We start from the raw sequence: 23,558 nt of genomic DNA on the forward strand, positions 1-23,558 counted from the left end.
CCCAAGAAACAGGGTCTAATTGGGTGTCCATGTTGCCCTTGGCTTTGCTTAGAGTCTGTAGCCTCCCATTGAAACGTATTCACTTGTCACCCTTTTGAAGTGATGTTTGGGAGACCGGTTCCTTATGTGTGCATGCTTTCACCTATCCCTGCTCAAGATGTGGAATTGAACAATTATGTACAGTCTCTCTCTCGAGATTTTCTCTCTCAACCCAGGCCCGAACTTCTTGCATGACCAGTTTGAGCCAGGTGACGAGGTGTGGATGAGACTGGTCCCAGGCACCACTGCCGCCGTGCTGGAAGGGCCCATCTGCTCTCCACACCCACAGCTGTGAAGGTCGCTGGCACCACCCCTTGGGTCCACCACATAAGAAAGCTGCTTCAGATTGGACTGTGTCTCAGCATCCTGAAGATCCCCTCCAGTGACGACCGCCTTGCTGATATCTCTACGCACGGTGAAGAATTGGATGGGAGGGGCGCCCGCAGGCAGCGCCCCCAACGTAGACATTTGTTCTCCAGCCAATTTAGAGGCACCACCGGGACTTTTGATATTGGTACCAGAACTCACTCCAGACGATGTGGAACCACGTTACACCCTTGATGAACAGCAGTGGACCAGCCAAGAAGGAGCAACGCTCCAGGAAGGACCGGACAGCCGTGTTTTTGTGCCCCAACATTTGGCCAGCACAATTGTAAAGAATTACCACGAGTCCACCCATTTGGGAGGCCCAGCTGCTAAGGCGCACCTTGGGAGAATATTCTACCTCAACTAACTGCTGCTATAACTAACTGCTGCTATATCCCAAAATGTGCCCTGTGCGCCAACCAAGAGACTGAGAACTATCACCCTTTGAACTTCTATATGGCAGGCCAACCCCTTTCGTCCGAGGCATCCCCGCCGGTTTGGGCAGATGGGAGATCACATCACCCAAGAACAAGTGCAATCCCTGTGTTTGTTGTGTGTGTTTGCTTTCTTTCCAGGTATTCCCTCAAGCGTACACCTGCAGTCCCGTGGCAGTCTCGCTGAGCCGGTTCACCAGTCCCTCTGAGTGACAGCGTCTGGCGACCCCCTCATCCCTAACTGCAGTGAAAGTAGTCGAGGTGATCCCCTGGGTACATCACACGCATCTGAAGAAGGGTGTCTGGACTTGCAAAAGAAATCCCGCTGACCCTCTGAAGTTGATCATCACCTTGTGTCTGACGCTACCAGGAAAAAGCGTTAGGCCACGGGCAACGAGATCCTGCGACTAATCATCACAAGGACAGTTACAAAGACTTTCTCTTTTCTCTCTTATTTTCTTTATTGACTTGCTCTATGTCTTATTGCCCTGACCCTACCGAACCATACCAACCCTATTGGCCTGCTGGCCTCTGCTACGACTGGTTCGTCTTGCCGGTGGTAAGAGATGGCGTGCTCCATGGCTATTGGAAACTGGGATTTGATGAGATTGCCGTCTTAAGACACCCCACTGCCCCGTTGTGGCTCCTCTCCCACACCACTGACCAGCATGCGTGGACAGTGCTCTTACGGGAAGCTGTAGAGACGATCGAAATCTATCTAGTTCTGTACCGCTCTTGCTGTTGTGGGAGGGTAGTCAACTGTTATCTGGAAGGTAGAGCACTGTACCAACCTCATTTGATAGACCAGGTCCTACTCTTAACCCAGGTGATAGATGGGAGCCTGAGCCAGGTGTGCATTGAAATTACTAAACAAGTGCCAGTAAGAATTGCCACCCCAGGATTTCAGCTTCCATATGCTCTGGTCACTAGGGAGGCAGCACGAGAGTTCAATCCACCCAACAGGGCTAATAGAAAAATTGACCCACATAGTGGGAGCATCAGCTCACCGGTGGGCTCTCATCCTTGAGGCTCAACAGGTAGTCGGGCACAAATATCAGTGGGCTCTTCAACAATGAGCACACCCCCTGAATATTGGTGGGAGGAACCATGGAGATATTGGGTTTGGTGGGTAGGAGTGATATGTACCGCCCTTGTCATATGGATGCTCTCGTATTTCTGTTGGCATGAACGGTATCGTATTTGTGGGGAGAATAGGCCCAATAATGCTTCTATTGCTTTTCTGCTTCTGTATACCCTGCTTAATGCAATGCCTGCAACATATGATGAAAAAGATGATGTCTCGCATGATGGGACCTCGCGTGATTGCTGTAATGAGAGAATATAGACCCCTACCCCAGAACGAATCTAAGTAATAGATTGTTCAAAAGAAGAGGACGGAGTAAAGGGAGATGGGAAAGGTTTCTCTCAATATTTTATTCTGTTGCTCTCAAATATTATCTACACATAGTAAATTCCGGCACTCTGCTAGGATGGTTACACAAGCTCAAACCCAAAAATGCAGTTATTTGCAAAGTCTAAATCAGACAGGTCAGGAGGCCGTTTCCTGTCTAACCAGCTATCTGAAACTGCTGATGCTAGTTACAGGTCAGAAGGTCGTTTCCTGCCTAGCCAAAAACTGCTGTCAACTAAAAACCACTAGCAAGATGTTTCCTGCTTTGCTTCTGCTTTAAGTAATGCAAGAATAAGAAGAGATACGAAGGGAATGCTTAGCTAGCAAAAGAAGACACGTGTACAAGGAGGTGGGAGGGAGTGCTTGGCTTAGCAGAAAGACAGGAATGTTTAGCAAGCAATAAAATGTGTTAAGCAAGCAATATTTGCTAGCCGATTGGGGAAGTCTGGGGGTATAAGAAAGTCTGCTGAAGTGTCTTGCTTTACAGCCAGTGTATTTCTAGGAACTAACCAGCAGGCTGTCTCTGAGTACAGACCTCGACTCTGTGCTCAGATCTCAATAAACTCTTTTTCTCCAAAGAAGATTCTGCTTTCCTGGTACTTTTGTTCCCTCCGAGGTCCAGGGGATGGCGTGGCTAATGGATCCCTAGGTAAATAAGGCTTCACATTCACTGACAGAAGCTGGAGTGACACTACATCTGGAGGACCCCAAGTTCCCCACCCCTGCGCTAAACTGTAGTAAAGGAGCACAATCACCGTTGCACCAAGCGCATGAGCTCAATTAGGGCTGCCATACGTCCAGATTTTCTGAAAGGCGGTACTGAAAAGCTGTGTTTTGGGGTCTTCTTTTGGGGTCAACTTTTGAGGTGTCCTGGTTTTTATTTTTTGAAATATAGCAACCCTATATGCCTCATCCTTTGCGCTGATGCTCTAGCACAGAAGTGCTGTTTACACAGGACAGAGCTCCCTGTTCCTTCACTGTTGCATGGCTTTCGGCCTTTATTTGAGAAGCCCTTGCTATGCATTGTGCAACACATCTCAAAAACAAACAATTCCCTACCAGCAATCTGAAATCGGCCAACAGGATAGGAAGGTGTAAGAAAGTGAAAAAAGAGGAGTTGGAAGATATGAGAGGAAACACAGAACTATTAGATTCCAGGTTAAGATTTCTGTCATGGAAGCAAGCGAGTCTCAAAGCAGGACATATGGTTCCAATTAAAATGCTAGTAGTATATTTTAAAACACTATCTAATCCTGTCTGAGGATTTTAGCAGTGACTAGTGGCTGTGCATGGATCGGATAGCGAACGAGGGATATGCACTGCTCCACAGTTTAGTCTTTGTGAGGCACTCCTGAAAAAGGTTGGATGTATCCAATCCATTTGTAACCAGTGGGGAGGGGGATACACTAGACTCCATACCTAGTGGAAGACTTTCATCTTAAGTCTGGATGATATACACTTCAGCACACAAGGAGGGAGGGCACTCAGCCTCTCAAGGAGGGAGTCACATGGAGCTGAAACTGACTAGTCAGGCAAGGTCTGAAGAATTAACCTCAGCAGTGAGTTCAACCATACACTCTCAAGGCAAAGTATGAAAGCATGCAGCTGCAGCATTATATTGAGAAGAGGCTTCTCCACCCATGCACAGATGAGTTTTTAAAAATGATGTGGGCATGCTGGGGGGGGGAGGAGGAGGAGATGTGCCTCTCAACATCAGTGTTATAGGCACTCATTAAATGCATCCAACCTCATCCCAGACAGCACTCCAGATCATACCTTCCCCACTAATATAGTGTATGTCTTCAGAATTATATGTACAGGTATCTCCCCACTCACGTGTGTGTGTGTGTGTGTGTGTGTGTGTGTGTGTGACATTTCTGGGTACCACGCATATACTGTTAGATGGGGAAAGCCTGCGCCCTTTCGTCTGCCAAACTTCACCACAAATGATCCCGCCAAACCTCCTTTCTCAAAACTCCAACTCAGAGGTTGGCGCAAAGGCTCATGGGATTGCAGTTGCACATCCTCCTGGGGTTCCCCACTCTTTGGCAACATTTTTGCAGTTTCCCCACTCTTTTTGGGCCTTTTTTTGCCCTTTTCACACATTTTTGCAGTTGAAATAGATTTATTTAATTATTTCCCACACGTGAGTTGGACGTGTATAAGCGGAGAAGCACCTATACACAGAATTATACCTTCTTTAATTACTGTTGGGGATTTAAGCTGAGATTTTAATATCTTTGCAAGATTTATTGACCCCTTAATGTGCATATCTTTTGCAATTTGAATGGATTCAATTCTGTGGCTTTGGTTAAGGGGCAGAAATGGTAGCAACTGACTGGGCAGGGCAGGACGGGGTGGGACAGGGCAGCTTCGCTGGCTTCCCAATGCTGGGGTTGCTTCTAGTTACCAAGATGGAGGCCATGGGAAGGTTGGTGCAGTGCTGGTGCAGTGGTGGAGCTGATCTAATGCTCCTGCCACTGCTCCAACACCACACCTACCTCTTCTCATAACCGCCAGTGACTCAAGCATTGGGAAGCCAGGAAGGCAGTGAAGTCCAACCCCACCCTACCCCATGACTGCTACCAGACAGAAGTCATGGTTTATCATTAAATGAAATCTGAACCAACAGAAGCTCATTGTCCCTTTCTGACATTTTCTCCCACTTCTAGTGGAACACTTTCATTCTGCAAGGGGGACACAAAGACCTCATCATCCACTCCACGGGCCTCTGCTGAGCCAATATATGTAAATAACCCATCCAAACCAATCTTTAAATTACCATTTAAAATTATTAAATGTAGCATGTTTACTAGCTAACTCAATTGTAAACCGGAATTGTTTGCTTTATAATCCTATGAGATCCAATTACTCATCTGATCATCTTCTTCCAAAAGAAACTTCTCCATATCAATTAAGGTAACTAGATCCATGCTCATATCAGTATGAACGTTAGACTCTCCTATTAACACAGAATTTGCGTCGCAATATTCACATTGGGATATTCGCAGGCTTCGTAAGTAATCTTCCAACGGTCCCAAGGTAAGGGATTATGTGTAAGGGAACGCTAGGGTTTGGATAGCACCCCAAACTGTAAAGTTGCCATTAGATGGGGAAAGGCATCTAATTTGAAAGCTGCAAAATGCTGCTGCTTGAGCCATGATAACCCCGAAGCAGAAATACTTCCTTTGCTGTGTTAGCGCTGTGGAGCCTACAACCAAATGAGAAGCATCTTGAATATAAACTGCTTGTCTGAAAAGGTCCAGGTTCTAATCCAATTAAATAAGTGCCATCTTGTATTCATTCCTGCTGTATCGCCTATACAGCTTTTTTTTTTGGGGGGGGGGTCATTCCATTGGGCAAAGACCCTCAGTTCATGCTCTCTTCTTGTGACTCCCAGTCTTGCATTTATAAGTCCTGTTCTAGAATGAGCACACGGCTTTGCCACAAAAGGGCACTTCATAAATGAAATATTCATTTCAACAGGAATCAGACAAACCACAGAAGAAGTGATAGTAAAATAGGTTATGCTTCCGTTTTCGAATGTACTGTAGGTTCAAACAATTTCAGTTCAACTTTTTCCACATCAGCCTCAAGCCACAGTGCTTTCAAACTGCGTGCAAGTCCCAAGTATTTCACAGATGAGGTGCCTTACAAGTGCCTTGGGATGCCTTACTTAACAGTAGCTAACTAAAAGGAAAATCAAATAAAGAAAAACTAAGCTTGCTCATTGTAAGCTTTAATGATGGTTTTCCCTGAAAGGCATACATTTTAGAATGCTTTTGTTATACCCACATTTTACACATATAAGCCTCTGGGTTTTATTCCTTCTCAAGTCATACTCCCTGACCAACTCTATGGGTGCTACCAGCCTGGCGTTTATCGGCCACATTCACATCATATATTTAAAGCAATATGATACCACTTTAAACTGTCATGTGCGACGGCGCAACAGCACTTTTCCCCCTGGCGACATTGGGCCCACCCTCACTTAAATATAGTGCACCCACCTCAGAGAACACCAATGCCATGAATTCCTACAAACTACAAAGTAGGGGGACTTGTGTGAGGGAAAACTTAATAATTTGGAGTCTCAGGCAGGATTTGATCAAATTAACAATAAAGATTTTATTAAACAAAGGAAGTTTATGACACAAGTGGGTAAAACATAGGATACTTCAGATTATAATGCTATTTCACTTCAGTTCTTCCTCAGTTGTTGCACAGCTGTTGCCGTTTAATACTTTGGTTCTTAAACAAGGTGGTACTTCCTGTCAGTTACACATCCCTTAGACAACCCTACTCCTGAGGTACTCCAAGTAACAGACCCAAGGGATCACCACACCCCTCTTAACTGGTTTGGGAGTCTTCTCTTTTTGTAGAAGAATCTCTCCCCTCCTGACTGGAATGAGACCTAAGTAGACTGTATCCAGACTGTATCCAAATCTGTATCCAGATTCTACTTCTCCTGGCTCAGCCTCAGTCTCCCAGTTAATTCCTGGCTTATTACTCTTACAGGACACCACACATTGTCCTTCACACAGAGACTCCTTTCTCTAGCTTGTGATATATTCCTCAGAGTGGATGTTTCTACCCAGAACCAACTCTCTCTCCTCTCACTCCCTATCTCCCAACCTGACTCCTAACCTATCTCCCTACCTCAGTCCCAACCACTATCCCAACCTAAAAAACTGTTTCTCCAAATCCTCTCCTTTTCAACCCCCTCTCCTGGAACCCTGGCCAATCAGAGGCTGCCATTCATTAACCATTTGCTGGCAGGGAAAATAAAAATAAAACACTTGAGGACCCAACCTGTCCAGCAAAAGAAACTTTCCCGTCACATCATGGCTTCCCTCAAAGAATTCTGGGAGCTGTCGTTTGTTAAGGGTTCTGAGAGGAGACACCTGTTCCCTTCCCAGAGCTACAATTCTCAGTTCCTCATGGAAAGGGCTTGGTTGTTAAACCACTCTGGGAATCATAGCTGTGTGAGGGGAATCGGGGTATGCTAACAACTCTCACCACCCTTAAAAAACTATAGTTCCCAGGAATCCTTGGGGCATGACTGTGCTTTAAATGTAACATGCATACTCAGCCTATAAGTCTGCCCTAATTTGAAACAAAACCTTCCCACTTCCTTCGCCCTCTCTTTCGTACTTCAAACACTGAATGTCCTTTTGGCATCAGGTGTGCTGCAGAAATGAGAAAGAACTGGATGTGCCTTAAAAATATATTTTAAAACCCCTCATCATTCTCTGCCTAGGTGAGCTGGCTGTCCAAGGCAGGATTCTGCAACAGGCAGTACATTGGCTCTGCATGGAATCACTTTCCCTTCTGTCTTACCACATTTCCAGATGTTAAGCTACATTGTGCAATAAACACGCGGATTTTTTCATTTGTTGTGCATGAGCCAAACCTTCTTTCTCAAAGCGGGTGATTCTGCTTCAGCAACTCAACATTTCCCCCTAAATATTTTGACAGAAAATATGATGGTTCCTCTGGCCTCGCTCTTTAACTTTTTAAGCTGTCTCAGTGGCTGCATGATCCCATCCTTAAGACCTTGATTACTTGGGAGTAAGCCCCAGGAACCTCAATGACGGGACTTACTTTTGAGTAGGCAAGTCTGGGAATTCAGCTGCTAGTCATAGAAGCTGAACAGCGCTCACACAATGTGCCACACAAAAGAGCACAACTGAAAGACAAGATCGCGCTCTTGAAGGGCACTGCTGTTGGGATGGTTGCATTGTTTGAACGGCTACAGGCATCTTTAGTCCCAGAGACTGAAAGAGATAAATTAGACAAGGTCACACCTTTTATCGTGGCAATTTCTGCCTACAAGAGATGGGAAGCTTTCGAACAAACAAAGAAATTGCAGCGTAGGAAATAACCCTGAAAGGGATGATGGAGGAGGACTGTCCTCAGTTAACAACCATTCTTCAGATCAAACAAGTGATAATATCTTTAGAATTTCTCAAGGGCTTCATTAATGAGATGCCACCAATGTGGGCACACTGTTTTTCAGGCAGCCCATGGGCTTGTCCACACCAGAGCTTGCTTCTGCATGCAAAGTCATGTGCTCTGAACTCCTCTGAACCAGGGCAGCCTGGTTGTCACGAGGAGCAGAAGACTTCACGTATGAAAAGAAAGGCTTGCTACAGTTATGTAACAGTGTCATTGTTTATCTGCCTGTAGGAATATATAAATCCTCATTTTTCCTATTACACTTCCAGCCCCATTTCTGCATCCATTTGCAAAATTTGCACACTTCTCCTAATACCTACATTATTTTATGCAATTGTTTAGTGCTTTTTTCTAAAAAAAATGCTTAGGGGTACTCTCATTTTGACTTGAGAAAATCATCATTTTATAGTTCAAATTGGGAAAAATAAATACAATAAATGGATAAAAGGACACCATCAGAGGTAGCAACGGAACTGATGATTCCCAGTGCTAGAGAAGAAACTATTTTTTTTAATAGTTTTTTTTTAAAAAAAATAGTTTCTTCTCCCATCAGATTCACAAAATGTTTAGGGGTATACATAGGCCTGCGTCCCCCCAGAAAAAAAGCACTGCAATTGTTGCTGAATGCAGGCATTTTTGCAACTAAATAAAAGCATCTTTCTGTATTCTTGTCACTAATGCATGCATTTTTGCATGCACTTTTCACTAATAAACTCATCCTCATATGCATTCCTTGGCTGGAGAACAGCATTGCAAAAGTCAGAGAAGTACAAATTTCAAAAAAGAGGGCGCTCTTTGGGTTTGCGTATTGGTTTGAGAATTGTGATTTTGACAGGTAAAGCAAACAAATTTCTTTCCCATTCCCATTCCTATCTGCCTGTGTGTGTGTATACTGTCAACTTTTTTTTAAAAAAAAGCATGATTTATTGGTCAAAGACATCTGAAGCACACAAATATGGCTTAGCATGAAAACCACCAGGTTCATCTAATTTGGGGAGCTCAGCAAGTTTCTCTGGTGCTTATCATGAAAGCATCATTAAGGCTGACTGAAATAACTCCACCCAAGCCTTGCCTGGATGAGTGGCGCTATTTGTTTCCTTCAGGTGACATTTTGGTAGTTTGCGCCTTCAAAGAGGTGCATGCTTCCGCAGCCTCTGTCAGGAAACTGCGTTGAGCATAAAAGCAAAGCTCTAGGCAGGGACCGTTTAGCCCTCACGCGCCTCGCAACCAAAAGACTCTGATATTCTCATCTCATTTCACAAATATCTGACTGTTTGTTCTCTCTCTCTCTCTCTCTCTCTCTCTCTCTCTCTCTCCAGGCATGTGCATGTGTTGAGAGATACTATCAAGAGGAAAGTGTGGTCAAATTATTTATAGCTATTGTGGTTTCCAAGATAGTATATGGTAACTGAATTATGTGAAACCAAGAAATGTTCTCCACTGAAGAATGCGTGTCAGATTCTGTTCTTCCCCCCATGCTTCTCTTGAAAAATATATAGACGAGGAACTAACTGACATGAATAAAAAGGGGGAAATGTCTCCTCCTCCTTGGTTAGGTAAAATTATGATTTTAGGTTAATTGCCAGGGCAGAGTCTCAAACAAATATGTGTTCTCCCAAGCCCACATTTCCAGAATGTCTCAGTGACGTCTATGCTGGCTTGGTCATGTCCACAGAATGGAAGATCGTGGGGTTGCCAGGGATGTGCTCTAAGGGGAGCTGGCTTCAGACACCAGGCCCATTGGCAGACTAACTCTGTATTACAAAGGTGTCTGCAAACATGACATGAAGTCTGGCAACATCAACTCCGCTGTGTGGGAATCCCTTGCAGACGACAGCAGTGCCTGGAGGTAGACAGTGACCAGAGGGAGAATGACTGCTGGGAGGAGCAAAGAGAGAAGAAATGCCATGGTGCACCTGTAGCAGCACAACAGGATGCCTTCATCTGCCCCAGCTGCAACAAAACATGTCTCTCCCATATTGGTCACTACAGCTACTGTAACTCTCCAATGGTTTGAATTTACCCCTGAAGGCACACTCTCCTGTTGTCTCCCGAGGCTGATGGATGACAACTGCTCTTCTGCAGTAAAACAGGCATATTTCTTTAAAGATTACTTCACTTTAAAAGGTAAAATTAACAAACGGAACTTGCATAGACTGTTATAGTGTAGAGTGCTTCTGTTCAGGGTTCTAGCTGGTAAACCATACTCTGTTCTAGGAAATCCAGTCCATTCCTGTTTCTTTCTTGTTTTCCCATATTTTTCTCCTCCAACTGTTAGCCAGCATTCCATGGCCACTTAGCATGATCACTCTCATTTCCAAAACATCACCTTCTTAGCTTGCACATGTTCTGGCTATTGCTTTACATAGTGGTTGCCATCTTTTAAAATTTTTTAGTTTGAATACAGCTTAAACTTAAGGTTTGCTAAGCAAGACACAACATTATGTTGGCATTGAAGCAATAGTATTCCAGCGTCAAAGGAAGAGGCTCCGGTGTAAATGCTTTAAGAACAGAGGGTCACGCAAGGACTGAGGAACATCTAACAGTCCAAGCAATGCATTTAAACAGAAGTTACTTACAGGTGGTTTAAACCAATGAAGGTCTCCCTGGTGAGTTCATGCCTGAAGATATGAAATTTCAATGGTTTGTCTTGGTTTAGAGTGATTTGAATACCGTGCACTCAGTTTGCCTCTGACAAGATTACATTTTACTACACGTTATATAAAATATTTATAGCAAATGAGAAATGTAGACACCTTTTCTGTATATTAAAACTAGCATACCATGAGAGAAGCTGATTCAGTGCTATTTTTCTAGAAAAAGGGGTGCCAGAGCTCAGTTCCGGAGAGTTCCAGCTGAAAAAAGTCCTGGGTATAGTGTTATGGTTAAGAGAATAAGGCTGCCATCCAAAGCCCCTTTGTGTGATGTAGGGGATGTTTCCTTTGGGCAGAGGTGTCCCTCTGCCCAGTTCTGTTGGCCTCTGCCAGTGGCACCAGAAACATTCTGCCACCATGGAACTCCCCATTCTCCCTGCCAAAAACGCAGGTGGACAACAACCCACAGAAAGCCCTGAAATGGAGCATTCTGCAGGCAGAGAGGGGCTGAAATGGCTCGGGACCTGCTGGATCCTGAGCCAGTACAGTGATTTTCCTGGCTCCTCCTTCCACTCCAGCCAGTGAAAGGACTGCAGACCTGCTGGGAGTACATCTCAAAGTCAGGCATGAACTCATCAGGGGAACCTTAGGCAAGCCACCATCTCTACCACCTGCAATCTGTAATATGGAGCTAATGGCCCCGGCTTACCTAACAATGTTTTCTTGAAAGCATCATTGAAATAATATTATATAAATCACTTAAGAGCACTCAGAAAAAGTGCTCTAGAAATATAACAAGTATCATCACTAGGCACAATGCAGGAAAGTAGTAAGCATTATTTGACGCCAAATTTATTTTATTTGGAGAGCTAACCATTTCCTAAACTGCCTGCTATTGAAAGCAAGGAAATTTCAAAAGGCTTTATATCGGCTGGCATATGTCTTACCGAATAAAGAGATGTTTGGCTCTGAAGCTTTAATCTTTGGATAATAGGGGGGAATCTTGAGCAAGGACAGGCCTGAGTTTTCTGCTAGACAAAGAAGTTTTATGGTTGTTGAGGGACCCTAGATTTGCTTAAAAAGGTAAAGGGACCCCTGACCATTAGGTCCAGTTGTGACCAACTCTGGGGTTGCGGCACTCATCTCGCTTTATTAGTCATATTGACATGATTAAGCCGCTTCTGGCAAACCAGAGCAGCACATGGAAACGCTGTTTACCTTCCCGCCGGAGTGGTACCTATTTATCTACTTGCACTTTGACGTGCTTTCAAACTGCTAGGTTGGCAGGAGCAGGGACCGAGCAACGGGAGCTTACTCCGTCGTGGGGATTTGAACCGCCGACCTTCTGATCGACAAGTTCTAGGCTCTGTGGTTTTACCCACAGCGCCACCCACGTCCCTAGATTTGCTTACATTACCACAAATAAAAACCGTTTTTGGGGATTCATCTAAGGCAGGAGTCGGCAAAGCTTACCGGGCATGGGCCGGATCACTCCCGTGGAGATCCTCGCAGAAGTGATTTTCAGCATCTGGGCATGCGCAGAAGCTATTTCCGGCACCACGCTGTCCCAATTTAGGGGACTCGCCGAGTGGGCGGCTTGGTTCAGGGGCAGCTCATGGGCCGGTTAAGCGACCCTCATGGGCTGCTTCCGGCCCCTGGGCCTTATGTTGCTGACCTCTGATCTAAGGATTCCCAATGAGCTCTTGTCCCACACATTATCATAAATTGATTCTGTCAATAATAACATCACCCTCTGTTAGACAAAACAAGAGTAGGGAACCCCAGGCCCCAGAGGTCAAATGTGGCCCTTCAGTTCTCTGTATGTGGCCCCCAGGAGTCAAGCTAAGTCATACCCCCATTGACCCTGTTCCACATTCTCCTGAAGTGCTTTTGCCTGGGTGGGAATGTGTTTTTGAACTCCCATAATGCCTCTTGCTTGCCTGGAAGGGTGTGTGTGTGTGTGTGTGTGTGTGTGTGTGTATAGAACCCTCTGAAATTTGTGTGGCTGAAATGTTGAACGTGAGGGTGACACATCCATTGCTCCACCTACTTTTCCTTCTGGTGCTTTTCCATACTCCATTAGCCATGTGGAATAGTTTCTACCATTCCATCTTGAAAGGGAAAAGGCAGCTGAGAGCTTGCCCATAAGAGGGAAAATTATGCATATAATTTAACTAAAACTTCTGTAATACTCAGCTAATGTGAAAGGAGATATATTTTTCTAGTAAGTCGTGTCCTCTGTGGTGTTGGTGGGAATTCTTTTGCCATTGGCAGGAACCCCAGAAATTCCTGGCAAATCGCAGAGTTTAGGGGGTTATGAGCATAAAAGCATTTTTCACACATCCAATAATTCTCCCCCCCCCCCACCCTGCGCCCAGCACATCCTCAGTGGCCACTCCAAATTGCAAATGAAAAGGAAACAGACATTTTGCCATTTGAATGTACTGGCACAATTCAGTTGGCTTTCAAGTTTGCTTTTTCAGGAGCTTAAAGGAAATAATACTAATAAAGACCAAATCTGCTCTCCCCAATGAATATGACCCTTTTAAAGAAAGGTATTTGGGGAGGGGATAGATCTGTCTTGGCTGGCTTACATGTGATCCTCTTATGAGGATAAGCTCTCCTTTCACGTATTTTTATTTTGTCCCTCACCAGCTGTGAGTAGCAGCCCAGGCAGCAGCAGCTGGAGAACAAGTCCCTCTCCCTTCCTTGGCCCTGCACTCTAGGTAAGAAGGGAGCCGCTGCTCCTTACACACACTCAGTCCCAGCTAGGTCAATTTGCCCATTTTGGTTTCTCCCATTTTCTCACCTTCCTAATTTTAAGGTTGGTTCCCCATGTCTCCACTCTGCGGATTTTTAGAGGGTGCCATCTCCCTGAACATTTATCAGCATTTTCGTGTGGAGTTTGTCATCTTAAGAAAGTTTGTCCCAACAGATGATCTTTTATAACCATAAAAGTTGCCTATAAATGAACTGGCTTCCAGCTGTTTTATGAACTGTTTGGGTTGTTTCCTTTTAAGTGAGTTTCGTTGGATATCTCGTGTCGTACGTTTTGTTTGTCTGCCATCTGGAATGCTTGACAGACTCACAACATTTCTTAAGGAAAGACAAAGGGATCACTGTGAACTAACTCTCAACACTGAGTGCATCACATGTCTAGGGGCTTAATTCAGTGGTGGGGAGTCTGCATTCCAGGCGTGCCTCCCCATCTGGCCCACCAAGCCATTTCAACCACGCCTACCTGGCCTCCACCTGATTTCTTACATGGTGTGCCTTTGACGTATGCTGTGCTATGATCTGCAAGTGCTGACAGTCAGCTGATTGTTGGCTGTTTTGACTGCTGGGTCTTGGCGCTTGCAAATTGAGATGCCCGCACAATACAATGAGAACATCCACTGTACCTAGTATACATGGAGAATATGTGATCAGCCATATTTTACCATTCTCCCACTTTACTACAATAATGCAGAGTGTTCTTTTTAACGCTGAAAGGCATACAAAGGCCACAGTGTCTTCCTATCCGACACAGCAGAGGTATTTAAAGAGCTTAATATCAAATCCAGGGGATTCCACAGAGGGAGAAACTGAGTAGATAAACCTGGGGGAGGGGAGACTGCTTTAACTTTGGCTGCATTCAGATGTGAGGTTTATTGCAGGCATGTCCAACAGGTAGATCGTGATCTACTGGTAGATCACTGGACATCTGCAGTAGATCACTGGTAGATCATTGGCTCTCCCCAAAGAAGCTGAACAACTGTGGGTCCCCTAAAAAAACCTCAGCAAAAAAAGCTAAAAAGCTCCCTGAAAAAAACTCAACAACCCTTTGACCCGAACCCCCCCCCCATGGGCCTTCCTCCTTTCTAAGAAAAGCTCAACAACTTTAACTTGAACCCCCAAAAAGGGGATAACAGTCTTTAACTCTGTGAGTAGATCACAGTCTCTTGGGAGTTGGCCACCCCTGGTTTATTGCATTAATTTCACTGGTTCCTTTTGCATGGCAGTACCTGTTGCATTGGGACGTGGGTGGCACTGTGGGTTAAACCACAGAGCCTAGGACTTGCTGATCAGAAGGTCGGCGGTTCGAATCCCTGCAACGGGGTGAGCTCCCGTTGTTCGGTCCCTGCTCCTGCCACCCTAGCAGTTCGAAAGCACGTCAAAGTGCAAGTACTGGTTCGCCAGAAGCGGCTTAGTCAAGCTGGCCACATGACCCGGAAGCTGTACACCGGCTCCCTTGGCCAATAGAGCGAGATGAGCGCTGCAACCCCAGAGTCGGCCATGACTGGACTTAATGGTCAGGGGTCCCTTTACCTTTACCGTACCTGTTGCATTGTGGAACTGTAGCTTTTCACTCATGTTAGTGGATTGGTGTGATGCAACAACAAACTCCTTCGCCCTTTCTGGACATGCACAGTTCTGTTCCCTCATGGTTCACTCGGAGGTATGCCAAACTAGAGCCCCAAAATTTGTTACATAAGCAAACCTGCCCCCAATATTCTGAATTTCCAGGGTTGCAAACAATTTTTTTCTCCAAACAACTAACATGGAAATGAGCACTAAATTGCCACTATATTCCACTAGATTTCCAGAACTGGATTTTACATCATGAGAAAGATCACATAAAATGTGAAAATTAACAGGTACAGAAATGCCAGGAAGAGGGAATAAAGCACCGCCTGAACACAGCCTTTGTAGTATAACTGTAAAACAAAGAGAGAGAAGCTCTGTTTGCCTCTGAGTTGTCACTCAGACCTGCTAGCATTTGTTAACATCCCAAGTCTGCCTGCCTAAGCCCCCACTTCATTATCTCCGTCCTCCTTGTGCATGACAAATTGCAGAGCCACTCCTTAATCTCTGCAGAAGGAAAGCAGTAATAATAATGTAGAAAGTTCACCCTCTATTGTCTGCTCCCACATGAGTCAATATGACACGTTTCGCATTCATCTGTTGATTTACTGTTCACCATCAGCACAGGCCAGCAGTAAACTTTTAACAGGTTTCTGTAATAGCCATGGTGGCAACATTTGGGCGCAATTAAGCAGGCAAGATTTTCCCTGGCGTGATCTTTTGAGGGGATGCACACTTTTACAAAGGGCCGAGGGGGTCACAGATGCTTTTGTGAATTCCTTTAGGGGCGCCCAGTCAGGTTAAAGAGGTGGGAGTGGTGCGAGAGAAGGGAACTTTGGAGGTCTTTTTTGTTTATCTGGAAAAGGCTCTTCTCTCCCCCTTCCCCCCTCCGGCCCTGTGCTCTCTTTGCTGAGATAAGACTTTTTAAGACACTGCACAGAGCGATGGATGGGTTTCCCCTTACATTTCCACAAAGCACTGGTTTTTGGGAGGGCTGCTTTATTTAGCCCAACTTCTTCTTTTTAAAAAAGAAGTTAGCAGCGCATCAATCACACCGTGCTTATTTGCAAAGCGTGTGTAAGATGAGATAAAGGCAAGACAGTTTGACAAACTGCTAGCACAAGGGGGAAAGGAGCAGTTTTTTCTTATAACAGTTGAGAGGGAAGGGAAAGGGGGAGGAAGGAGGAAGAGCAAGGGAAGGGAGAGGAGAACGATACACGGAGTGTGGCCTTCTTCAGATGATGTCATAGGTTGTACAGAGTAGAAGAGCATCAAAATACATATATTCCTAAACTTTCCCCCCCTCCCCTTCTAGGTCTGATTACTGCTACATGCACTGAGTGCCTAATGCAGCACATGTAATAAATGTCCCAGTCATGGAGAGCATTGCGTCAGTTTGGGACAGCAGCCAGAAAATCTCTCTAGCCAGGAGATGAACTCAGACTCTAAAATATTTACATGATAGATGGCCAAGCCCAGGAGGAAGGCCCTGTTATTACAGAATTTATAGTCTTCCCACAGTGAGCTGCCTTTTCTGCTCCACAGTCCCCATGTGGTCGGCTTTGCATACATAGACAGTGATGCTGCTTTGCACAGGAACTAAAGCAACTGGTGCCATTAGTTGTCTGCTTTTAGTCCACACAGCAGGGTGGGGTCCTTGGGCCAGGAAAAAAGCCATGACATGCTGAAAGACTGATTCACACCTACCCCAATTCAAATCAAATTAGGCTTGGTGCACAACCACTTCAGCCACAGGCTGCCATTTTCAATGGGAGATCAATATAGTTCCATCTTATGTAGGTTTACTTCTTGCAAGTCATTTTCAGAGCTCTAGATTGAAAGCAGCATGTTGAGGCTGAGCACGAATGATTCTGGATTGAGAAGAAAACTATGCTTTTGTGGTACAAGCAGGTGAGTTGCCTGCATAGCCTGGTTCTGGACAGTTCCCCTCCTTTGATTTTCAGGAGTGGCTTTTCAGAGGAAGGGGCAGCATTAGGACCAGGGACAGGGAACTCATCTGCTCTCTTCATGCCGGCTCGAGAGAGGGAGCAGAAGAATGGAAATGGAGAGATGTGAGGAGTTTGACCAATACTTTGTGAGGACCAAGCATTCCTGGCAGAAGTGGTTGCAAATACTGTGAAAAGACATTCAACACTCAAGGTGTCTAGAGAAAGATTTCATTCCACAACCATTGTACAAGGCCCAAATGGACTCACCTCAGTTCCAGACAGGTTCCAACTCTTCCATTTGATACAGGCCTCATCATTACTGGGTATTCACAACCACAAAAGGGTTTGAAGCTGTAGAGCAGAGCGGAATGGAAGTTGTCATTTTGATAGGAAGCGCCAGAGCACTAAAACTTTATTTGAATTAACTGATTTTCCTGAAAAGAACATGAATGTATATTAGGCCTTGCAAATCTTATCTTGCATGTCATAGCCTTTTGAAAGACATAAATGCTTAGTAAGACTTCAGATTTAAAAAGCAATCCAGGCAAAAGCAAACTTGCAGGTATCATATAGAAAAGTGGATCAGAGTAGATGGTGACAAACTGTTTGAACTGTTCAATATTGGTTGGCTAGGTTTGAATGAACAATACCTATATTCCAACAGAGCTATTTGTTCCCTTGCAACTGGTAACATTGGCTGTCACTGTATACATGCATGAGCTCTGTAAGACGCAGCATTTTAGCTTATCTCATCATCTGACAGCCTGGTTCATTGGCCAGTGTGCTCTGCGAAGTTGTTGCCAATCTCTTATCAGCTTCAGGAAAGAAAACACCAACATCACTCATGATCATCTTGTCAAATACACGTTGAATGGCTTAAGAACAAAAGTGATGGATGATTCTGTTTTGAGTTTTAACATGCTTAGCTGTTAGTGGTGTCTGCCTCAGAAATGAAGAATGAACTATAATTGAGGGCTGAACATGAAGGGGAAAATCTTTGATAAATGATAGTATAATTATAGGGATGTTCATTGGCTGCATGTTTTGCCTGATGAATTATCTAGGTAAATCTGTTTGCCTTGAAAAAGAAGAGTTTGTGGGTATTGAACTTGGAATTTGGGATAATCTCTGCTCATTCCCAGATGAAATGCAAGCTTTCCATGGTTGTTTTTAAAGTTGCCAACTATTTTACTGCCCCCCTGCTATCATTGCACCATGCAACTTTTGCCTGCTGATTTCTGCAGAACAAGCTACAGTTATGCAGCAACTAGAAGAGACCAGGCTTGATTTTTTTGCTGGTCAGTTAGAACCCCTAGCGGGTTCCTATTGTTAACAACAAGCAAACTAGAAAACCATGTTTCCTGTTGAGAGTTAGTGCTTAAGAACATAGCTTAAGAAGAGCCTGCTGGATCAGGCCAGTGGGCCATCTCACAGTGTCCTGTTCTTGCAGCAGTTGCCCCGATGCCATTGGGGTTTGAAGTCATTGATAGCCTTCTCCTCCATGAATTAGTCCAGTCCTCTTTCAAAGCCATCAGAGTTCATGGCCATTACAGCCTCCTGTGGAAGCAAGTTCCATAATATAAGTCTGTGCAGCATGAAGAAGTACCGTACCTTATCTGTCCTGAATCATTCAGCTTCATTGCATTCTGTGAAATATGGAGAGTAAAATCCAGAGTAGAGAGGACTGGGAGGTCACACTGATGACAGATAAATTCTCTAGGATTTCTAGAAAGACAAAGATATTCAGGATACAATCCATCAGGGCTTTTTTCAGCTGGAACTCACCAGGACTCAGCTCTGGTACTTCTTAGGTGGGTGCCGTTGCCATAATAAGAGAATGAGGGAGGTGTTCATGGTGAGTTCTGGCACCTCTTTTTCTATAAAAATGGCACTGCAATCCATCCATCATGTTACCTGATCCCACTGAGTTATATGAGACTCAGTCTTGAGTGAGCTTCCATAGGAGTCAGGACTGCAGCTTTAAAGTCTCACTGATTTCAGCGGGGGAAAGTTAAATGCATGCTTATATTTTCATTGAAAACAATGGTATTTAAAAGCACTTAATTTAGGATGGATTGTGTCCTCACATCACAACTTATATTTTCTAGATCCCTTTCTTGCTCACTGAAGTCTTTCTCTCCTTTCTCTCCTGGCTATCTCTATTACAGATACCAATAGCAGCCACTTCAATGCTACCTCGGTTTACAGACGCTTCAGGTTACAGACTCTGCTAACCCAGAAATAGTACCTTGGGTTGAGAACAGAAATTGTGCAGCGGCAGCGACAGTGGCAGTGGGAGGCCCCATTAGCTAAAGTGGGACCTCGGGTTAAGAACAATTTCAGGTTAAGAACGGACCTCCAGAACGAATTAAGTTCTTAACCCGAGGTACCTCTGTGCTTATCTGTTTCATTCTGGGTTTATTTAAAGCCATTCAGGTGCATTTTTTAATGTTCTGTGTCCGTTCATGACACAGTCCTGGGATCCTTGGATAAATTGAGCTTAATTTAGATACTAGGTTCTTGGGAGATGCTACAGTTAAAATACCTCCCTACATCAGCCTCAGTTTTGACAGGCTTTTTAAAAAATGTATAAAAGTTTCCAAGTCTCCACCTTGGCATCAACAGCAACCATTAATTTTGTCTGGATCAGAAGATGTATTCCTTTTGAGCCAGCCTCGTCTATTTATCTCTCCTGCTCACTGAAGGATCTCAAACTGTGATCCATGGACCATCTGTGGTGTGCAAGCTAAAATCAGATGATCTGCAACATGCCTCTGAATTCGTGGCTGAAGATGGGAGAGGGCACATCCATTGCATTAAATATTTATATTGATTTATAATTGTATTTTTATTGCTTCTTTTATTTCTCATTTGGGATGGAATTCAATGTTGTGCTATTACGAAGACTCAATCTGTGCACGCATATCAGCTTGTAACACCCACCTATCCCTCCTTTCCTTGTGTGCTGCTCTGGGAGCTTTAGGGACGCGGGTCGCACAGTTGTCTAAACCACTGAGCCTCTTGGGCTTGCCGATTGGAAGGTCAGTAGTTTGAATCTGAGTGACGGGGTGAACTCCCGTTGCTCTGTTCCAGCTTCTGCCAACCTAGCAGTTCAAAAGCACACCAGTGCAAGTAGATAAATAGGTACCACTGCGGTAGGAAGGTAAACGGCATTTCCGTGCACTCTGGCACTCGTCATGGTCCTCTGTGCATCTGTAGCGGTTTAGTCATGCTAGTTACATGACCTGGAAAACTGTCTGTGGTGAAGCGCTATGTGGGAGGATGATTTAGACTGAATCCTGGCATATTTTAATCTGGCTCAGTTGAACTTCTTGTGTATAGGATTGCCTTGTAAATCTGTTCAGGGGTCCATTTATTGTCATATATACCATTTGCACTGCAGTGCTCTTTGAGCAATTTACATGTCACTTTAATTTATCTTTTAAAGTCAATTGTCCCATTACCCACATAATTTCTGTCTCATATTTATCATTTGCTAATACAAAAGAAAAAAGAAAATTACCTCCAAATATTTTGATCAGGGTTCTTTTCTTTTCTTCAAGGGATCTGACAGCTCCTTTAAAAATAATAATCTTTTTTTAAAAAACAAACGCTTATTAACTCTGAGAGCAGAAATACAGCAGTATGGCAAGAGAATCTATTGGAAGGACTGGAAAAATATAGATTGTTTAAAGATGCTAGTGTTTAAACATGCATAAGTACAACACCAGTTTGGTGAGACTGAAAACAATGACAATAACAAAAAACAACAACACAGAGACACTAATCAGAAATGTTACAAACCATCAAATAAAAAATGCCTGTGAAATTCCTGTGAGAGGCACTAACAGTGAGATTAAGTGGATTAGTCTACTGTACAGGAATCTGTGGAATGTTGCTTGCATGTGCTTTTGTTGTGGATTACGCAGAAGCAATGTTATGGTTTTACATCTCCCAGGAACATATGCATGAGAGGGTAGTTTTGTGTGTGTGTTTTTCCAAGTAGCAGCAGGTAAAAGGTTAAAAGGTAAAGGACCCCTGGATGGTTAAGTCCAGTCAAAGGCTGTTAAGTTGTGGGCGAACATAGCAGACGACACAGCGATTCTTCAAACAGCTCTTCTTTATTCAGATGTCAGAACAGAACTAAACTGAGGGGCTCAGTCAGCCTGCTTATATAGAGCTCCAGAACAATGTAACTGTTGCCATTTTCTAAAACTATCCAATCACTGAATGTCACTTTTCGATCCTTCATTTGCATACAAACTATCCAATCACTGAACGTCACTTTTCGATCCTTCATTTGCATAACTATCTACAGTATCCCCCTGCTGGCCCAGGGTGAGAACTTCAGTACATAACAAAGGCGACTATGGGGTTGCGGTGCTCATCTCGCTTTTAGGCCGAGGGAGCCAGCGTTTGTCCACAGACAGCTTTCCGGGTCATGTGGCTAGCATGACTAAGCCGCTTCTGGCGCAACGGAACACTGTGACGGAAGCCAGAGCACATGGAAACGCCGTTTACCTTCCTACCGCAGTGGTACCTATTTATCTACTTGCACTGGCGTGCTTTTGAACTGCTAGGTTGGCAGAGGCTGGCACAGAGCAATGAGAGCTCACCCCATTGCTCTCGTTTAGACCACAGCGCCACCTGCTCCCACAGTAAGTAGCCGCAATTCCCCAGCAAGACATCCCACTATTCCAAGGCTGCTGATTTCAGCAGATACAGAGCTGTGTTGTAGTTGAAAGGAAAACACCCTCCCCCTCTGCATTCTAACACACTGGACCATCAAAGGCTATTGAGAACTCTGGCTTCACTATGGTGTGTATGTGCGTGACTCAGTTTTTTTAAAGCTATTAATTTAGATGCTCCCTCGCCACGACAAACACTCCTCTACACATTTTACATGAATTCTGGTTAACTTAAAAAAGGTGAACATTTATTTGTAGTTTAATCAACATTATATTGTTTATTATTATTACATTCACCTTTGCCTCAAGGAACTCAAGGTCCTCTCCATGTTACCCTCACCACAACCCTGTAAAGTAGGTTAGAAACATCTCCCGGATATAACAACCAAAACTGGACTAGAAAGACCAGTGACACAACTCTGCATAAATAAGCATGTTCATATGCCACTCAGTACACGTCTCATTTGGAGGTGGACAAATTTAAGTTCTCCAAGTTTTTCATTTTCCCCAAACTGAAATTCTGTGCTCCACATTTCATCTGCCTTTTTGCATCATTTCCCCCCCAGTAAACATATTTTTGTATGTAGTTTTGACATTTTTGAAGGATTTTCGTGTAAGTTATTTTCTGTAATATATGCACTTTTATGAAAGCTTCACCTTGGTATATGCATTGTGGGGCACATCACTTGGCTAGAGAATTGCAGTGCATAATTCATAGAAGCTGGAATTTCAAAGGATGCCTGGGCATCGATTCCTGCATTGTTTTTGAAAAGTATGATTTTTGTAGGTTTGCCTTTAAATGTGAACTGAATCAAATTTCTCTCCCTCCCTTAATCTCATTCTATATTTAGAAGGTGACCTCATTGTTTCTCCTGTTGCTTCTACTTAGTTCAAAAGAGTACAAGTGATTAGGAAGCATAGGGGGTTTTCCATTCCTATGAGTGATTCCCATCCCTATTCCAAACTCTTATATTTTTATAATCTACTCTTGGCTGCAGGCAATAAATGAATTTTGCTCCGCTGCAAGTTACAATCCTATACAAACTGACATGGGAGTAAGTCCCACTGAATCCAATTGGGCTTATTTCTGAGGAGACAGGTATAAGATTGTATAGTTAGGTACTTGCATCTGCTTAGTGTTGTTTTTAGAATTCTTGAGAGTAGGCTATTATCATGATTTAATAACACAAAAATTGGAGTGATTTCTCCCCTCCATCTGGGAACTCAATTGAGAAAAATGGGGAGAAAACAAATTGTGTTTTATATTTAAACGGCGCACTGAAGATGTCTATATTAATATTTTTGAGAAAGGAAAATCGGAATGAGTAAGAAAAATATACAGTAGTGCCTCAAAGAACTACTGATTTCAGGCCAGAATTAACAGTTTGTATTAAGAGTAGTAATAAATTAATACAGCCCTAGGAAAATTTAATGCCGCAGCCACAGTATCGCTCATTTGGTTCTAAATGGAACTCCAGATATCCTACTTTGAGTAGTAATGTGTTCTCAGCATGTGGGAATTAGCTGCTCAGTATAATAAGTACTATTGACTGTCCCATTGCTGTACAGAGAAAGAGCAACTGTCACTAATAAAAAGAAAGGAAGAAGGAAGGGAAGGGAAGGAAACAACAACAGCCCAGCAGTAACAGTAACAAAATGTGTGTATGGTTTTTTAAAAAGTAAACAAACCTTGCTTTTCATTACATCCTTTAAATGTTATAGGTTAAAATAATCTTAAAGGGCTTAAAAATAGCAATTAAATCTTTCCATGCCTG

The 23,558-nt window shown here is 43.9% G+C and overlaps 2 long non-coding RNA genes across 5 annotated transcripts in view; one reads left to right on the forward strand and one right to left on the reverse strand.

Moving 5' to 3' along the window:
- Positions 1 to 9,561, forward strand: part of LOC310681768 — a 55,309-nt gene extending 45,748 nt beyond the window's left edge. Inside the window, exon 3 of the long non-coding RNA XR_014513600.1 lies at positions 9,528 to 9,561. This is a non-coding gene — a long non-coding RNA (uncharacterized lncRNA). The remainder of the gene's footprint in view (positions 1 to 9,527) is intronic.
- Positions 1 to 18,935, reverse strand: part of LOC310681661 — a 44,231-nt gene extending 25,296 nt beyond the window's left edge. The window contains exons 1-4 of one of the 4 annotated variants that reach the window (XR_014513463.1): positions 18,707 to 18,935; positions 17,363 to 17,446; positions 16,854 to 16,976; positions 7,855 to 8,027 (exon numbers count right to left, since the gene is read on the reverse strand). This is a non-coding gene — a long non-coding RNA (uncharacterized lncRNA). Of the gene's footprint in view, positions 1 to 7,854; positions 8,028 to 16,853; positions 17,018 to 17,362; positions 17,530 to 18,706 lie in introns of all 4 variants that reach the window. The other 3 variants (XR_014513464.1, XR_014513462.1, XR_014513465.1) reach the window with 3 other exon arrangements.
- Between the last annotated feature and the right edge of the window lie 4,623 nt (positions 18,936 to 23,558).

The sequence above is a fragment of the Podarcis tiliguerta genome (genome assembly GCF_965153285.1).
Source record: "Podarcis tiliguerta genome assembly, chromosome: 7".
In the NCBI taxonomy this organism is placed as follows: Eukaryota; Metazoa; Chordata; class Lepidosauria; order Squamata; family Lacertidae; genus Podarcis; species Podarcis tiliguerta.